Genomic DNA, 18,926 nt, shown 5'->3' on the forward strand with positions numbered 1-18,926 from the left:
ATGTTAGCACTAATTACCTCGTATCGGTGTCTGCGCTCACCATACCTGTGTTCTCAGCTCATTAACTAGCTAATTAGCCAGCAAAAGAAGTAGTTTTGGGTTAGCCTTCTACCAAGACGTTCAGATGCCCAGCTGTGCTAACGATGCGTATGGAAGCCAAGGTTTCTCTGTCCATGGTGCTGAAACATTCAAACCCATTCTTATTCTGTGTCTCAAGCGAAACTCCACAGCCTCAAGCCACACTGACTCAAGTAACATCACTTGAAGTAATTTATCTCATTTTGTGCAGGTCCTCCTGGTGCCACATATGTTGCAGTACTCATCATGATTAAAGGGGAATTCCACCAAAACTCAGTCTGTTAGATTTTGAGTTGGTGGAATTCCCAACTTGTTGTTGCGGAATTCCCAACAGCAAATGTGTTGTTTGTGAACATTTTACCAATATGTTCAATATCAGCTTATTTTCAATTTACCAAATACGGAATTTAACAACCTATCCTCATTATGTCAATAAAAAACATAATCCAGTAGCAATTATGTTTCCTTCTAAATGTATTTGCTGTTGCAAATTAGTTCTGTATAAACATCATTTCTAGGAGACAGTGTGCCTGTAAGTACTATAAACACATTCTATACCTTTAACATTTTCCTCCACAGCAGCCCTTCTACTGCCTTGAATCACTACTGTAACCACCTCAAACCCAAACTCAAATTTTTGTTTCTGGAAGCCCAGAAAAAGTTTGTTTTGCGCAGCACAGCGTCTTTAAAATATCTATGTAGGTTTTCTTGTTGAGTTCGGTTGTGTTTTTGTGCACAACATCAAATAATATTCATCTTTAGTTACTTGAAGGAAGACAGACTCTGAATTCTTGCTGCAGCACAGATCAAGATAGATCTTCATGATCTTATGAACATCTATAGGGAAAAGAAGAGTCATGAATAAATATAGTATTACAAGACAGGAAAAAGGAGGGTGGGAGAGAGAGAGAGAGAGAGAGAGAGAGAGAATGTAATAGAGAGTCATACAAAAAGATCAGAGAATGGAGCTGGAAAGAAAGGAAGGGAGAGAAGTGCATACAGCAAAAAAAATAGACTGTGAAAGAGATGACAGAAGAGGGACCAATAGGTGATGCCCATGGTTATCTCCCTGAGGAATCAGAAAGAAACACAAACCCTTACTATTAAGTGCTCAGATGAAACTTCCATCTCACCCAGCCATAGGCTGATAGATAAATACTGCACTATGTTTTTTTTTTTTTTTCCCTTCATCATGAAATATGATCATAGCCTGTCACTGTATGTGGCAGCCTACACACCACATCTAAGAGCACAGGGAGGTCTATGGAGAGAATCCAGCTCCCACAGCCACAAGCCCATACATCACAGATCCCACAAAGTAACACTGTCCCTAAGTATTACTCCCACAGAAGGAGGGCTCTCTTTGGAAAGAGGCACGCTTCAAAAGCAACAAGCTAGTAGATCTATAACCCTTTCAGCTTTAGACCCATAAAACAACTCTGTCTACAAGTATTTCTTGAGCTGGTGGTCTCAGTGGACACAAACCCAGTGACTGCAGTAGATACGCACCAGTGCCAAGAAGCTCAAATCTTTACATTTTTTGGGGTTTTCTATCTTTTCGTATCTTATTCCTAAATAGGTGTTGAGTATTTTTAGAGCAGTAGCGGCCAGGGAACACTTATAATTTGTACTTTGCTCTGTTTATCATAACCAAGAAAAATGCCACTCGGAGCAGCCTTGTTTATGTATTTTTTAATAGTTCTTAGATGACACTGGTGTTGGCACAGAGGCATATCGGTCTTTGAAAGTACAGACAATACTTGTCTTTAGGATAAATTATTGCTAGTTTGGATTTTTCATGGGATTTTTGATGATAATAAACAAATTTGTAGGTTTTCTGTGGTGAAAAGGAAAATACACAAAAAAAGTGAGTCATGAAAACAAAATGTTTTATGGGAATTTTTTGGATTTGAATCCTTTGAATCCATCAATATAATTGATTAATCTCTATTGGTACAAGGTGTATATCCAAAGCAGGGGCAGGCACCTGTGTGCCATTAAAGTCTGAAATTGTGCAGGTTTTTCTACCTACCAGAACACACTAAGTGATGTTGGCTTATTAGCACCACTCTCTACAGAGGCTGAACCAAACAATGAAACCATCTAGTGTTGTGTTTGGCCATGCAACCAAACCTGTACACCTGTATTCAGTCATCTGTGGTACATGGTTGCCTATATCCCGGGCCTGTGATGAATGAACAGCCTCTGTCTGTAACCTCTCACAGGAGACTCTGTTGGTGGAGTGACAAAGTATGCGCTTGCAGCACAGTCAGTACCACCCCTGTGGCCCATAAAGTCACTTCGTCCTAGTAGCACTGCCTGTGAGAACCCATAGATCTTGATCTACTGAGCAGTAGGGGTACGGCAGATGTTTGGGGGAGCAGGCTGGAGTTATGGCCTGAGAGACTGCCGGCAAAATTGTTGTTAAAGTGTATCATTTGTCTATAGACATGAGGTGATTTTTTTGGAGTGCTGCTTTTTTTTTTGTTTGTTTTTGTTTTATAGTACTACCATTATGCAGTGGTGTGAGGATCTAAATAGGAAAAGCCAGATAATTAACCCACAATGCAGTGTATTCAGATTTAAAAGTGTCTTTAATATGCCTGTTTTTGTCTTGCCTGTGGCTCTCACATTGAATCAGTTTCTTTTAAGCACAGTTTAGAGTGCAGGGGAAAAAGGTGGGTAGGGCGCTGAGGCTATGCTGCCACTGTGCACAAATATGCTAAGACAGAGTGGAGCCGATGCGACTTACTAGAAGTTTTGCTGTAGTGAGATGGCGGCAGCAGAGAGGAGAGAAACAGAGAAAGAACACCCCTGCTCCACTGAACATTTGCCAATTATGACTTCCCCTAGAGATGAGATTTTATTACTAGATATCCACCAACTCTTTATCAGTCTAGGGCCTGTAGTTTGATAGTTGTAGCTCAAATAATCACCAGTACGCACACACAGTTGTTGACAGACAGGAACATTTTCTGCAAAGCTAGATATAAATAGACCGAGAAGGTGGGGCCCAATTAAAAGTTATGTGAATTGGCGTAAGCTGCTGGTATCAAGATCGTTTATTAGAGATAACCCGTGTGTTATTTCTGCTGAGTTAAGTTTCAGTTCATGACTGAGATCAACCAGCCTTCAGATCAAACTAATCACATTTTCCTGAGCACTCCCTGGATAGTTATTTGATGGGAAATATTTACTAAAACCAAGGTAAAATTTCTCTTGCACTATTCTCAGGGTCAGGTACACTACTTCAGCCCCCCTAAATTCAAACTGGTTCGTCTAAAGCCTCCAGTTGGAGCAGAGGTTGTTTTCTTTTTTTTAATGGGGATCAAAACCAGCCATGCAGAATATTTAAGACATGCCGTCATTATGATCTACTCAAAAATATGGTAAAACTTGATTCTGCCCGATGGACATCTTTACGTGTCTGACCAACAGGATCTCTTATGATTGGCGTTTTTAACATAAAAGGTTTTCCAACTAACAGTAAAAACAATAGTTTGATGAAGATTTTCACAAAGAAAGGTTTTATTCACTGAGATAAAAACACAGGGAGTTATTACAGATGAGTGATTTATGAAGTTGAATTATCTCAGAATTGTTCAAACAATTGCACTTATCAAAATAAATGATTGTAACACTCCTCTGAACCCTGATTTGAATCTTTAGTAAACAAGGACAGAACGATTGTTAAACATCACAGACTCATAATCAATCTGATACGGACCAAACTATCATTAAGCCAAGTATCATTAAGCATTCCACCTAATGTGACATTTGGCTGAATCATAATTGATTTGGGCATGTTCTGTGTTTGTGAGATAGGGTAAACAGATGAAAATCAAAGGACCCAGACAGAGAGACGAAGCATCTGCCAAACTGACATTTAGTTGGCTCACTGTCTAACCACCCGTAAAGGTCTGTTTGTTTGCAAGTCTGTTTTCTGTGTGGCTGTCTCTTTCTGTGTGTGTGTGTGTGTGTGTGTGTGTGTGTGTGTGTGTGTGTGTGTAAACCTGAGGGTTAAAGAGTCCTGAGCTCACATGCACAAATCTTGGTATCAAAAAATGTAGTTAAATGGAGTGATGTATTAGAATGCAAATATATGCTGTGTGGATGAAAAGTGAGAGGAATGGCCTACAGCCATAAAAGTCTTACATGAAGAAGACGCGACTATAGGCAGTTGTTCCCTGCACTGTGGCTAGGGATACATCTGGAAGCTGCAAATAGAGTAATGCTCTCAATAGCAGAAACTACAGTATGTTCCCCTATGTCTCTAAAAGAATAACATTACTAAATCTGCATTTACAGTTGATGCATATACTGTAGGTAATGATGTTATGGGGTGCTGAAACAATTAGTACATTATTAGATTATTGTTGTTTAGTTGACATTCTAAAAACATCAAATTTATGCATGGTGGGGTTATCTCAAAAGCTAATTAGCACGTTTTTTGTGTTGGTTCACAGATGGAGGCATTCAATGGAGGTGGTATGAGTCCATATAAATAATAATATTATAATGGGTGCTTTACTTTTTAAACATTCATTGGAACAAGCTTCTCGAATATGTTTTTGTTTTCTCTGTTTTGTGTGATTTTAAGATAAACATCTTTTGGTCAGACAAGACAAGCAATTTAAAAGTGTCATCTTGAGCTCAGGTAACTTGTGATAGACATTTTTTCACCACGGTTTGTATTTTTACGGATTGAACAACTGATCTTTTAATTACAAAAAGCTAGTCATTAGTCGCAGCCATACTGTGCAGTGAAAGAGCGTTAATAGACAATTAACCTATAATTGCTGACATACACACGGAGTAACCTTTGCTGGTTGTTATCATATTGCATTTGCTCTGTTGCTGCATTTGGCTTTGGGCCTGCATATTGTATGTATCTATAGGCTGAATGTTCATGCTACACCGCTTTTAATTTGAATTTTGCTCAGCCTGGTATACATTAAGACTCATGAGATAATAGCCGAAGCCACTTGAGCACCAAGCGCTCCTCATTCAGCCTAGAAAGCCTTCCCCAGTAACACAATATCCAAGTTACTTCACAAAGAATACAGAAGCTGTGAAAGTTTGTAGCCGCCTTATGTAACTTGAGCCCCCTCTTCTCTTTAATTTAATTCCTCATTACAGCCTCCATCTCTCTTCCTCTTGGTCTCATTTTGCTTTGCCCCCCCCCCCTTCTGCCTTTCTGTCTCTGTTTCTGTCACTCTCATCCTCCCTCTCTCGGTTCCTCTTTTTTTTCCATCTCTCCCATCGTTCCACCTCTCTCCTTCCCACCTCACTTTCACTGTGTCTAATGACATCTCAGCTTCCTCCAAACAGAGAGTCCACTCCGTAATGGCCTGAACCATAACGAGCTCATTTAAAGGAGTGGAACAGAGGGCAGCCATTGCTGTTCTGACAGACAACCATTTAAGGGGGGCCCTGTCAACCAGCCAACTAGCCAGCCAGCCATCTCTTTCTCCCCCTCTTTCTTTTAAACTTCTCCTCCCTCATTTTACCACCAGTTTCCCCCATTTTTTAAAGTGCCTTCAACATGGCTGATTTGCTATCTTTCTGCTCTTCTACCTTCTGTCAATCACTTTTTCTTTCTCCTCTCCCCTCGAATCTCTCTTTCATAATCCCTGCCTATCATCTGCAGCTCCATCTCAATCTCCACCTCTCGGGGCCTGATGATGACATATGAAGCCAGGTCTCCTAATTGTGGAGCTCAGACTCATGCAGTCGTACAGAAAAAGAAAAAAAAAATTGCCATAAAGAATGGACCTCTCGTCGTCATGCCAATGAGGAGTAATGGTCCTTTTATTGCGGGATTAATCTCAATGGCCCCGTTGCCCATTGGCTAGGCGAGAAGTCTCTCATCCATCAGCAGAAAAGAAGGGAGTTTGAGAGGGGCGAGCCCTGAGATGATAACCTCCCTGATCTCCTGCAATTACCAAGTGTTCCAGGCTGCCCTTCAAGACATCTCATTGATCTTTGATAGTTCCCACAGATGTACATCTCTTTCTGATTCACCTGACTTTCTATTGCCTAGATATTGGCAGATATTGTGCTGAGGTGTCACTAGCTCAGCCACCTTCTGTTTTGTATTCCCATCCTCTATAGCCTTCATCTCTTCTCCCTAACACTCCCACCCCCTTCCTATCTTCATCAGAGCTAATTGGGGTTTGATTGCTTGATTTGTTTTTTTTTTTTTAATTTTTTTATACCTGCTTTATTATTGGTTTAATGAAGGCTGCTAATTATGGAAGATGGAATAATGCGGAAAGGATGTAGGAATGAGGGGACTTGTTCCACTGATGTCATCAAAGGCATTTTTAATACACTGACTTCAGGGAAAGAATAGGTGTAACTAATAAGATTAAAGATGGTTTTGTTCCATATACGTGCCATGTCAGCAGTGAGGCAGCATGCGCAGTATCAGGGCCTGGTAGCACCTAAATGGAATTCAGATAGGCCTATCATTAGTGTTATTAAAGGAGCTATTTGTAAGTTTTGCTATTGCTACATAGTCAGCGTTAGCATTAACAGCTGTTTACTTACCAGTCTTGGCAAGAGTTTCAGCAATTGTTGCATTTACAAGACAAAAGGTTATAATATGCCTTCTGAGCAGTGCTACTTCTTCAGGGCAGTCTGGACGCTACACTGACTCCCTGTCGGAAACTGAGGAGATAGTCTGACCAGGCTGGGGCTAGCTGGTTAGCAAGCTGACTTCAGTACAAGAACGAGCTGATCGAAATAGAAGCAAAATTCCCACCAACTGAGATTGATGAGACACATAGATGAGATTCAAACATGTTCTAAGGATATTAGATAGGGTATATACACAGGGAGACACTTATGACATCAGAACCCACTGAGATATGCAGAGTAAGAATGTGCATTGTGCCTTTGTGCCTTTTTTTTTTAACATACTGTAGTTCACTGCTGCTTCACAAACAACAAAGCCTATAATTTTGGCCAATTAAATCTGAATGAAATACAAAACACTGTGTAATAATTAAACCCATACATTTCTAGGTTTCAGAAACTGTGCTGGGTTCCAGATGGCATTCGTAGTCTCTGTACTCAAACCTTTTCCATCCAGCAATCTTCCTCCTCTTGTCCAACCCCTCCACCTCTACATCTTCCCGCAGAGCCTCTTCTCGCTTGCCAAGTTTCCCAGCATGTCTTTCAACTCCCCGAGGACTTCCCCTTTTTCATGGAATTACCCGTTCACTTCCTCTCCCTTTACTTTATCTTGACTCTCTTTTCTGAGTTTCTCTGCCCTCACCTCTACTTCTGGCTATTGCCTAAATCCTCATACCTACTTTGCCAGCCTTGTCTTGCGCTCCCAGTCCCTCTCTTGTAATGTCGGGGTTGCCTGTGGTTTTATTACTCCGGCAGCTGCAGTATGATATCGACCTCCCTCCACCTCCAAGTAAGTCTCTGCTAATAGAGAGACAGAGCAGTGGAATGACCGGGACCAGGTGGTTCGACCTCAGTCTCAGTGTAACAGCAGGGGGCACTCTTCAGCCTTCACTGCCATTTGTTGCTGTCGCTGCCAGCTTGCGCATGAGGAAAGTAGGCAGAAGGAGAACACCAAATGCTGCAGTTTTGTGACTGCTATTTAGTGTGCTGTATATGTGTGTGTGTGTGTGTTTGTGTTGGTGTGTGCTCATGGATGGAAAGTCTGTGTCCTTTGCTGTACATGAGAAAAGGGCAAAAGCTTAGTGGGGGAAAGGGGAAGATGCTGTTGATCTCATTAATATGTATTACCTGCTGTGTGTGTGTGTCTGTGTAAGTGTGTGCAGGCATGACTGGGTGTGTATGTGATCTGTGCGTTCTTGAGCACATGTGTCTGGCTGTCTGATGACATCTAAGGTCATGTTAGAAACTGCGGCGAAGTCAAGTGTGTGTAAATTGAATGAAGAAATATTCACTTAAAGGCCAAATTACACACTGGGGGATGTTATTGTACAATGTCTGTGTAAACTGATTAAGACTTATCTCCATATCAAAGTAAGAGAAGGACTCTTAAGTGTATTTTTTAAGTTGGTATGTGGTTTTCTTTATTTTTTTTAAAGATTATAGGTTAGGAACAAAAAAATGAAACCCAAACAAACAGCAGCATTTACATGACAATAGTTTAAATTCATCTTTGTTTCTGTGTTAGAGACCTCTCAAAATAGCAGAGCTGCCACCTGTAGATAAAAGGAAAGATGTGTTTTCGTTCAGCATCATTCAAATTCACACAGGAGATTTAAGTGAGATTTGTGAATGAAAATGACATTTTGAATACACACTGAACACATTAGTTCAGTAATCCGTTTTTAATCTCATTCCCATTTTTGCATTAACTGACTTCAATGCACCAAAGTCTGCCACTTCAACTCAAATGAATTATGAGTGTCTTCATATTTTGTACTCCAGTGGTTTTAAGTGATTGACAGATTACACTGAACCATCAGACAGTTTGGAAGATGGCAGGAGATTTCATGTTGAATTGTTTTTTTTTTTAAAGGAAGACTAGTCCGTCCATCAGATTGAAATTTTGAAACATGTCACACTGACAACTTGGACTTATCTCCAGGTAATTGTTTATTATGCATTTGCTTTACCCTAATCACCAGGCCCATTTGGACTGAACTTCAAAAAGTCATAACCCCAGGCCAATGGACAAGATTGCAAAAAAGATCCATGTACCTGTACAGAAGTTATTAGAGAATATGGTATGATTAGCTTTATATTATACTTGACAATACAAATACTTCCTATAAATGAAATCCCATCTCTTAAATCCTTCTCATCATGAAACATATTTCCAACCAAAAAATATAAAGCATTGATATGAGGGCTATTTTGCAAATGAGAAAGTTTCTGAATCCTTGCAGCTGGACCAACACTTTCTCCCATTTCAAACATTTTCTGTGAGCTGACATGTTCCTTATGATGAAAAATAATACGACAAAAAGACACAAAATGTCATGGTGGGATACTTTACCTTGACATTAAAAACCTGCTTCCCCTCTACTTTCCCCGGCACGAAACTCAATATGAAATAAAATGAAACTCAAAAGTGTGCCTTCCAGCTACGGCACCAAAAATAATAATAGTGATATCACAAAGGCACTCTTCCCCTTTCTCCATCAAGATACGGCCTTATCATAGTGCTTTCAGACTTTTGTGATTACACTTTGGTTTTCACGTCCGCCTTTATTGTTGCTTAGGCTGCATGTCTTCACTCCATTAATTTAGGGAACAAATTAGCCTAATCGTTATCAGGTTCATCACTTTTTATGACCTCATCATTATACTGGAAGAGCCTCTAATTGTGGCGGGATCAAGGTGTTTCCCGTCAATTACAGTTTAATGGCTGTTAGGAAATGCACTTGAATTTCCTCATACTGCACGAGCCGGCGCTGACACAAAACTCTACGTGAACCCTCAGTACTTATTATGGAGTATCGTTTCTGTGTTGCTTTTGCAAATACTCAAGTCTATGTTCATATGCGTCTATGGTAATGTCACTGAGATTCCATTTATCTATATGTGGTATGCGCACATACTGTGTGTACTTGTGTGCTGGATCATGTGTGGATTTAGGTGTCTTTACGCTTCATTTTCAGTGACCCATACACGTCCCTTCTTGAGCTGCAACATGGTTTCTCACAGAGTGGCTCCATACCACTACCGTTGCCTCTTGTGGTGCTTGAAGGAGGAGCTTAGCACGAGGGAATCGGTCATCCCACGGTCAGGCCCATCTTGCTTAAGTAGTTTGCATAATTTTTTGCACTGCAAATCTCTGATTGAGACACAAAGGAATCTCACAGTATGCCACTGTGTTTGCAAAAGAGGCAATGAAAAGTCATATTTAGGATATTAGACGTGTTTTTCTCATCTTAAAGTGACGGTCTACATCTTGAAATGAGTGATATTTCTTTTAAGTTTAAATCCTTCAGTTATATTAAATGGCCACTTTACAGTATATAAATTAAAAATGATTCCCTACAGCTGTAGCCACACAAATGCGATTGAAAAGAAGAGACTTGGCCAACCGTCGTAATGCTGGCAAATTTACTGACATATTTATGCAAGAAAAATGAACATAAAAAAGCTCAATAATTCAGTGGCATCTGCCAGCTCACTTAATGGATGCTACATTGCTTCTTGCTGGGTATTTGCTATTTAGCTGTAGTGAAAAAAATTATGTTAGATGCCTTAACAAGCCACAGCTTTCATCTGCTGTCTGCTTTTTTTTTAATCTGAGGCAGTTCTGTGGTATGGCCATTTTATCATTTATTAATTTATTAATTCATTTGCCATTAAAGCAAATCTGGATGATATAAACTATAAGTCTTTCCCTCAAATTGACCATAACATATATGTTTTTCATTTTAACATGCAACACAAGGCACAGAAGCCATTGATCATAGTTAGACTGCTCTATACTGTTGGCTGAGCAGACGAGCCAGTAATAAATATCCCCACCATCGGTGACAGGCAGGCCAAGTAGTAAGACTCACAATTCTATACTGGAAAGGTCATAGACTCAATAATTAGAATAAGCAGTGGGACCATCAACAGGAATATACTGACCAAGTGTCCTTTAGGAAAACATCCTCAGCCAATGTTTGTCTAAAATAAATGAGTGAATTATGTATAAAGTTGTGTGTTGCTGGACTAGTTAGAAACTTTATTTTCTAGTAAGTATTGTTTTTTTTTTTACCCTTCCGGATCTCATTTTATTTAGCCAGTGAACCGCCAAGTGCAAACACAGTCTTGCCTTGCCACTGCCAAGCTGTTTTGGAGTCAGTGAGGTGCGGTGAAGTGCTTTTTTTCAAGGTCACCTCAGAAGTATAGGTTGAGTGAAGAACAGACAGGTAACAAATTACAGGAAAAACCTGAATAAATGAGTAGATAACAAATGTAGATGCTTCGGCACAGGTGCACTGTACAGCACAGTTATGCAAGTAACATCCAGTCATGCTCTGTGGCCTGTGTAAAAATGCTGAGCGGGCCCTGTTGATTCTGAGTTTGTATCAAGATGGCAAGAGGATATGATCTAAGTGACTTTGAAAGAAGCCTCATTGTTGGGGCACAGATGGCAGGAGCTTCCGTCACAGACTGCTCAGCTGGCTCGTGTTTCAATGGGAACAGTGACTAAAGTGACATCTGCATTTAGATCTATGGTAAAGACATCAGTAAATAGGGTGAGAAATTGTGGTCGACAGTCCACTGTGATGCTCATGCATTAATGTGATATGTAAGGAAAAACAGAAGAGCAACTACCCCTCGGGTGACTGAGAATGTCAATGCAGGACATGATCAGACTGTGTCAGCAAGAACAGTCTGTTAACAATCGTATAGCGAGGGATATTATATTAAGGTTGCAGTGCATAAGCCCTTCATTACAAAGCTGAATGCACATTTGAGAGTTCAGTGGTGCAAAAACCTGGTCTACTGACAAAAAAGTGATATGGTCAGATGAGTCATCCTTCACCATATTCTCCACAAGTGGGGCGAGTGCATGTGTGGCGTGCACCAAGAGAACTGTACAAGCCTGAATGCTTGACCTCTTCACTGAAAGGATCCTGACACCCTTTTATACTGTGGGGGGCATTTCGCTGGCATGGTCATGATCACACAGGAACATGTATCAGATCAAAAACTGCAATGAATAACATGAATAAGAAGTCATCTGTTACTCCCGTGAACGCTGCTCACCTGAAGACATTTAGCATGTGCAGTTTAATTCCCATTTACGTATATAGAGATGTCTGAGCCATGGCCAAATGATTGTTCATAGAGAAATGACTTACTGGTTACTGAACCATATTTTGTTGTGTTTCAGTCAGAGTTTTTCACCTACCTTCACTGACCTTCACCAGCCCAGAGGTAGCTGTCAACCTGTACCCATCTTTGCTCCTGAGCTGCTCAGCAGACAGTGTACGTAAATGCCAAGCACTGCTGTAGGCCGTTCTAAGTGTGCATGTGTGCGTACATGCACATGGGCCCCTGTGCTTGGCAGGTAGAGCTGGAAAATGCATTATTGATAGTGTTTGAGGTATGCAAAGCAAAGCTAGGAACCTCTTTGATCTCTCATAGACGCCGTGTCGCCTGCAATCTCTCTCAGATTCAGTCGTGTGCACACAGCACTGGGAGGCAAGAGCCACAAATTTCTCCTTGATCACGTCGCCCTTTTATCTTTTTTTTTTTTCCTTCCTCTTCTTTTTCTATTTAAGAGATACTGCCTAAGGAACAATTGTTTTGGTATTTGTATTTCTCTGTCATTGGGAAAGAGGAGGAGGGAGAGAGAGATCGAGAAGAGAAGAAATAAGCCATTATGAAATCCTCCTGTAATTGCGGAACGATTGAAAATTGAACAGGGGAATTTGCTGCCAATTAACTGTATATTCATAGGGTACTCTTATCGACCGAATTGAATTTACATGCAGAACGATGCAGCATGTGTCGGAACAGGGGGCATAATTGCAAAGCACGGCCAAGTGAGTTATGCAAATGGTGCTCATTTCCCCACAAATTTGAAGTGACTTAGCCTGTGCCCATATTCATACAATACCTTAATAACTTAACCATAAGGTAGCACCACTGTAATTGCCGTGTTAGATTAAAGTTTCCAGCGCTTAGGTGGAAGAAATGAATCTCCCCGAAGGCAAAAACAGATGGAAAAGGGAACAAAATAAACAAAAACACTCAAAACTACTGTGTCGAATATTTTTAACCTTATTTTGAAGGACTTACATCGTTGTTGTTGTTTTGACAGATGTAAAAGGCGTAGTTTCAAAATGGTACACATGCTTTTTTCAAAGACTTAATTCCACATGAACTTTATGGAGCTTAAACACAGTTACAGACACCGACTTGTCTGTGAAGTGAGATTAGGGAGGTAGATAGCACCAGCAACACCTGGGGCCCGCTGTGGCCACCGTGTGTGTGTGTGTGTGTGTGTGTGTGTGTGTGTGTGTGTAAATGTGGCTGCGCATCTGTGCGTTTTACCCACAGGTATACGTCAGTGAAGAGATCAAGCTTATCCTTTGTGACAGTCACTTTTAAGTCCTTTTCGAAACTGGGTGGTTCAATTTACCACCGTCGTCCCCCTCCACCCCACTCCAATCGCACGGACCCCAGCTCTCTCACACACACACTCACACGGTCACGCACACACTCATCTGATAGGCTGTTGGACAAACCATTGACCTTCACTTTGTAATCTCTGAGGTCGATCAGTAGGCCATTCTTCCATGTAATGTTTACATCTCTGTGGGCTATTTGGCCACAATGGGGAGATTGCCTTTGGTCAACAACCTGTGTCCACAATGGTCATTTTCCCAGGTGTGGGCCCAAGGGGGTAGGCCATCAAAACAGCACCGCCCCGCGTCACTTTGAAAGGAGAGTGTCGAGGGAACAAACTGATGAACTTTGCTTTGCTCTTGGTTTCGGTGTCTCCTACATGGTACATATCCTTGTGAGTTCAGCAATTGGAGAACAAAACATGACAGAAAATTCATATTAAAAAGAAGTTCCCCGTAGGGAAGAGATGATTTGATTAGATTTTGTGCACGTTTGCATATTCATGAGGAAATATCAATTTTAAAACCTCTATAACTCCTTAATTAGAAGGGGTTTATTTAAATACACCCCACATGCTATTTCAAGTCGTTAAGTTGATATTTAGGTATTTAGTAATGAGTGATTTCATTAGTCTAATTCATAATGATTAACATAACTGGTTATTTTTTAATCATTGTGCATGTTTAGCAATAGGACTGTCTCTCTCAGCATGGGTACATTTTTATAGTTATAATTAATTCACCATATTACAATTATTATTTGATATTTCATAAGACGTCTGAGACTAATATCCGAAGGGTGACGTTTTGAAATGCTATTGGAAACGTCTGCTACCGCAGTGTGAGAGCTGGTGAGTTCTTAAGTGCTGACGTTACAGACTAATTTGGCTTTGGAAGTTTTATGAAGTGTTCTTTCACGACTGGTGTGAGAGGGGTCAACTCTTAGCTGCATTTTATCGTTAGCTGAAGGGGAATGTGATCAGACAATGGGCTATTCACTGCCTTTAAATATTCATTGGGGTTTCTTTTTGGTAGAACATTGTAAGGAAATGAAAGAATGCTTTGAACCAAGTGGTTAGGAGTAGAAACAAAAGGGAACATGTCGGCCCCTGTGATCAGAGTACACTTGAGTAAAGGATTCGCTAATCATTTAAATCTGTGAAACCTAGATTCTCCAAAGTTTAACTTTAAAATTATGCATGAGCTCCCAGTTCCATTCATATCAGAAAACTTATATCTGCTTGATGACTGTAAATATTTTCAAATGGCTCAATTCAAAAATCTAAAATATATATATTTTTTATTAATTAAGAGAGCAGGCTTACAAGGCAGATGGTGGAAAACCAGGCAGATGAGAAGACAGAGGAGCAAGCAGGATAGACAGCCAGAACTGAAGTTAAGTGGGAGGAGGTGTGTGAATGGGCAGGACAGTCAAGTGAATGAAGACATGAGGAGAAGTCGGAGGATATCTGAGGGGTAGCAAGAGGAAGGCAGGTCTGGGCCGAAGAGGCCTGGGAACAGTAAACTGAGGGTGGAGACAGGGGCTGAGGTGAACAGCAGAGAAGAAGACCTCAGGCCCACGGGGCTGGGGTACAAAAGTGGAGCAGGAGACCTCGGGCAGACAGCCCGGGGTCAAGACAAAGGTGGAGCAGAAGACTTCAGGCAGACGGCCTGGGGGCTAGAGAGCCGATGAGCAGGACACTTAAGACAGATGGCTCGGAGGCAGGACAAACTGGCGGAGCAACTCAGGAGGACAGCTCAAAGCCTGGACAGACAGGCAGAGCTGCTCGGGAGGATGGCCTGCTTGCTTGGAGAGCCGATGAGCAGGACACCCTGGGTGGAACAGGCTGGGTGTAGAACAGTCAGTCAGTGGGCGAAGGAAGGGCTGCACTGGTGGGCAAGACCCCTCTAGAGGTTGAGCAGGAGGGCGAAGGAGCAGGTGCTGGCTGGGTCACCGACTGGGAACCAGGAATAATTTAACGTCGGCTGACTCAGGAACAGTTGAGACGTCGGCTATCCCTCCAGAACAAACTCAGAGACAGACTTGGTGTCACCCGGGAACAAACACACAAACACACAAACAGACTCAGGCACAGACTTGCTGTTGGTAGAGGAACAGACTCAGGAGCAGGCAAGAAGTTGGCAGGAAACCCGGACTCAGGAACTGACAGGACGTCAGCCGGGACCCCCGATGCAGGAACAGACAAGGTGTCACCAGGGACGGTTGATCCAGGGTCCAGCTCAGGGTCTGCATCGGCGTCAGTCATGGTGCTGGGCAGAGGAAGCTCTGGGTCGCTGAGCAGTAGAAGCTTGGGGTCGTTCTGGTCTGGTCTGGTAAAGAATTTTTCAACCACGGCTGGGAGGAAGCTTCCGTGTGTCCCACTCTCAGAGCTGTGTCGTTATACTCCTTATGAGGGGCTCTTTTCCACTCACCATACAAGCATGTGAGGTTATACAACAATTCATAAAGAAGTTCACAGTGTCTGCTGATCAGTGTCTGATCTGATCCTACTGTCACAATTAGCTGATAGAGGGAGGGCAGGCAGAGGGAGGACCCAAATGCAGACACAAGGCAGGCTGATGCAGTGAAGTACTTTAAGCCATGATTAGGTGCAAATCTTAAGGCGCTTCCATTCTAATGTTTTTCCAAGTGAAATCCTCCAAAATCCTCTGAAATCTGTTTGTTTGGCCGTTATCAATGTAAACCCAAATGTTGCATTGCATAATAGTTGCCCTAATCAGACCCTACTAATGCTGTCATTTGTGGCTACAGTGTACCTCTGTTAGTGTGAGCACAATAGTACAGAATTACAAACTCACAGAGCGCTGAGAACAGATGAGTCATGCAGCGAGAGGACGGATCTGCCTGAATGTGTAGTTGCAGCGTGTATGTGCTGTGTGGAAATGTATGTGTGCTGTTATATCTTTCTTTTGAATTTGGGTTTGGCTGCTGTTGCCACTAATTAATGCAGCAGTAGGTGTTTTATCACCAAAAGGAAAGAAAAAGAAGACTCACGGAGAGCAGGGGTAAAAGTTTATAGCCTAATGTAAAAAAAAAAAAAAAAGAGAGAGAAAAAAAAGCACTTTTTCTGTTGCTTTAGAGGACTCATGGATGCAAAATCAAAACATACGCATGAATGCATCTGTGTGTGTGTACTGTACTGTGTAGATCAGAGAATGTGTGTGAGTGTGAGAGATGACAGTCTGCCTGTGGACCCGCAGGGACTGGACTGAGAGCAGGTGTACTGCTCCGTCCTGTAGCCATGCCAGGACACACAGCCGCACTGTGCCAGCGATGTCCGCCTCCCCTCACCCCTACCTGTCCCTCTCCCCGCGTCTCTCCTTATGTCCCTTCTCTTTCTCTCCACCTTCCTTCCGAACCTCCTTACTTCCCATTTCATCTCACCTTTCTCTCTTGTTCTTTTTCACTTCCTTCCCCTTCCTGCTTTCATTCACCTCTCCTCCCTCCGCGCCCAAATTAGCTAAATCCCATGGTACCCTTTATATCCTTCTCCATTTACATTTCCTGCCTGTGCCCAAACCTTGCCAAATGTCCTGGGGATATTCTGTGGGTTTTTCTCCCCACCCATAAGGAATCCAAGTAATATTATTATTACATGATTTATCTTTAATACATCTGTGATCCTTTTTTAAAAATCTTTTAAAATTTTTCCTCCATCGGTGTGAAGGCACCCGGAGAGCAGGTAGACAGAATTATGACCCCAGTTTGAACTTGGCTCATTTGTTTTAGAAATAATCTTTCTGTGCAGAGCCCTGCAGAGACTATTAAAATTGCTATTTACTGTAAACACCATTAACTTATTGTCCAAACAAGTTATGATCACAGCAAGTAAAATGCAGTTGATATAAACATATTTTGAATTTTGATTCATATAAACGAATGTCGGCACATACAGGGACCTGGACACATTAAGCAAATTACGGGGTGTCCAGCCACGACCTCCACTGAAAGCACTAATTTTATTTGAATTCCTTTTGATATTTACATTTCACTTTGTTTTTCATTGCTAGATTATACATATTCATAATGTGGAAAACACACTTTTTTTTCCTCTATTATCTTCCAGAGCTGGATTTTTTTCTTCTCTTATTGCCATATTACACAACAAAAGTGATCATTTTCAGGAACACTATCAATACCAGTGCATGGAAACCCTAAGCTCTCACTGAGACAGCGTGACTTTCATGTTTTCTCTCTATGTTCATCCCGCCATCCAAGCCCCACCCTTTTGATACCACCTTTCTAAGCTCCCTGTTGTCTTCTGAGCTCCCCCACATATATTAAAACCTTCCAACAGTCACAGCCACCTGGTTTATAGCCTCACTCCATCTTCACCACATGTCATCAAATACACACGCACACACACACACGCTAATTTAGCCACACAAGGTAGACCCCGGAATCTAATCAAACCTTCCCTCCACATTCAACCTCTGCTTCACTCATCTGCACTTTCACTCTAGCAGCCAATCACGCTCTCTCACTCACTCACTCACTCACTCACTCACTCACACACATTCAAGTCTCCACAGATGCATAGCCACTTATTATCACTCGTCTCTGCTACCTTCCACCACATCAAACATTCTCTTGCAGCACTTCTACGTGTTTTATTGCCCCTCCATATTATTCTCCATTTTTCTTTACATCTAGGCATCCCATTCCACCCTCCTCATACTTATTTAATTCAACAGAATGCTGTACTGGCCATTTATTGTGTATAGAGTATTGTCTAATTGACGGTCTGGCATCGTTTTCAGACTGAAATACAAGCTACACAATCCAAGTCTTACTGTTGCTCACTCAAGAATCTTGCCATGTGTGACTCACTAAATTATTTGTGGAATTGTATATTTGTAGTGATACCAAGGATCTTCAAGATATAAATGCATAATTAGCTAATCATGCAGAATTCATGGCCGGTCAGGTCAAGCAAACATCTTTGTTGAATTTTATATCATTGAAAAGTCCCTCATTAGCTGCGCTCTTGTTGTTTACCCAGAGGCAGTTTCACTTTGTTTTCGCTGTACCAAAACAGCCAAACTAGTTTGGCACAACCCATTCTTTCATTAGCTTTTCACAGGCAACACTCTGCGGTGCACAGTGTCCTCCCAAACAGACTCTTTAAATCCCATGACTCGGCGTAAGAAGGGATTTGCTGCATTTGCCACAAGAAAAACATTCAATTGCAGTGTTTCCACATTAGTGTTAGTTTTTTTGATTAATTAAATGTTCATTCTTAAAAGATTTCAAGTCAATGAAAAGAGACAAATGCAACAGCAATTGTGTTCAACACTAACACAAACAGAACACACAGTTGTCACTATTCTGTTTTCCATCATTTACTTGTTAGTGTTCTGCTGCTAACTCGCTTTGCTGTTGTCATCTTCGCTGCACATTTGAGGAGTGTTGGATTTTGAAAGAAGTAAAACACACCACACGGTGAAAAGGGAGGGAGTCAGCCGACGGGAGGATTAATCAAATAGCTGACATCTGTGAAGCTTGACTACAGTAGTAGTAGCCACGAGAGGCCGAAATCAAAGCTTGCAAATCTTTATGCCTGCCCCGGTCTCAGTGCCTCAGCGCTGCCCACACATGTGGGTAATTGGTCAAATGCATGAGGTTATATGGATTCACATAAACCGGCCTTTAATGTTGCTTTGGATGACCTGTTTGTCTCCTTTGAACACGGCCTGTAAAGTGTAAAATGTGAAATGTGGCTCGCACCCAAGGAATTACACAAC

The sequence above is a fragment of the Seriola dumerili genome, unplaced genomic scaffold (assembly GCF_002260705.1).
Source record: "Seriola dumerili isolate Sdu_G_001 unplaced genomic scaffold, Sdu_1.0 BDQW01000449.1, whole genome shotgun sequence".
NCBI classification, from domain to species: Eukaryota; Metazoa; Chordata; class Actinopteri; order Carangiformes; family Carangidae; genus Seriola; species Seriola dumerili.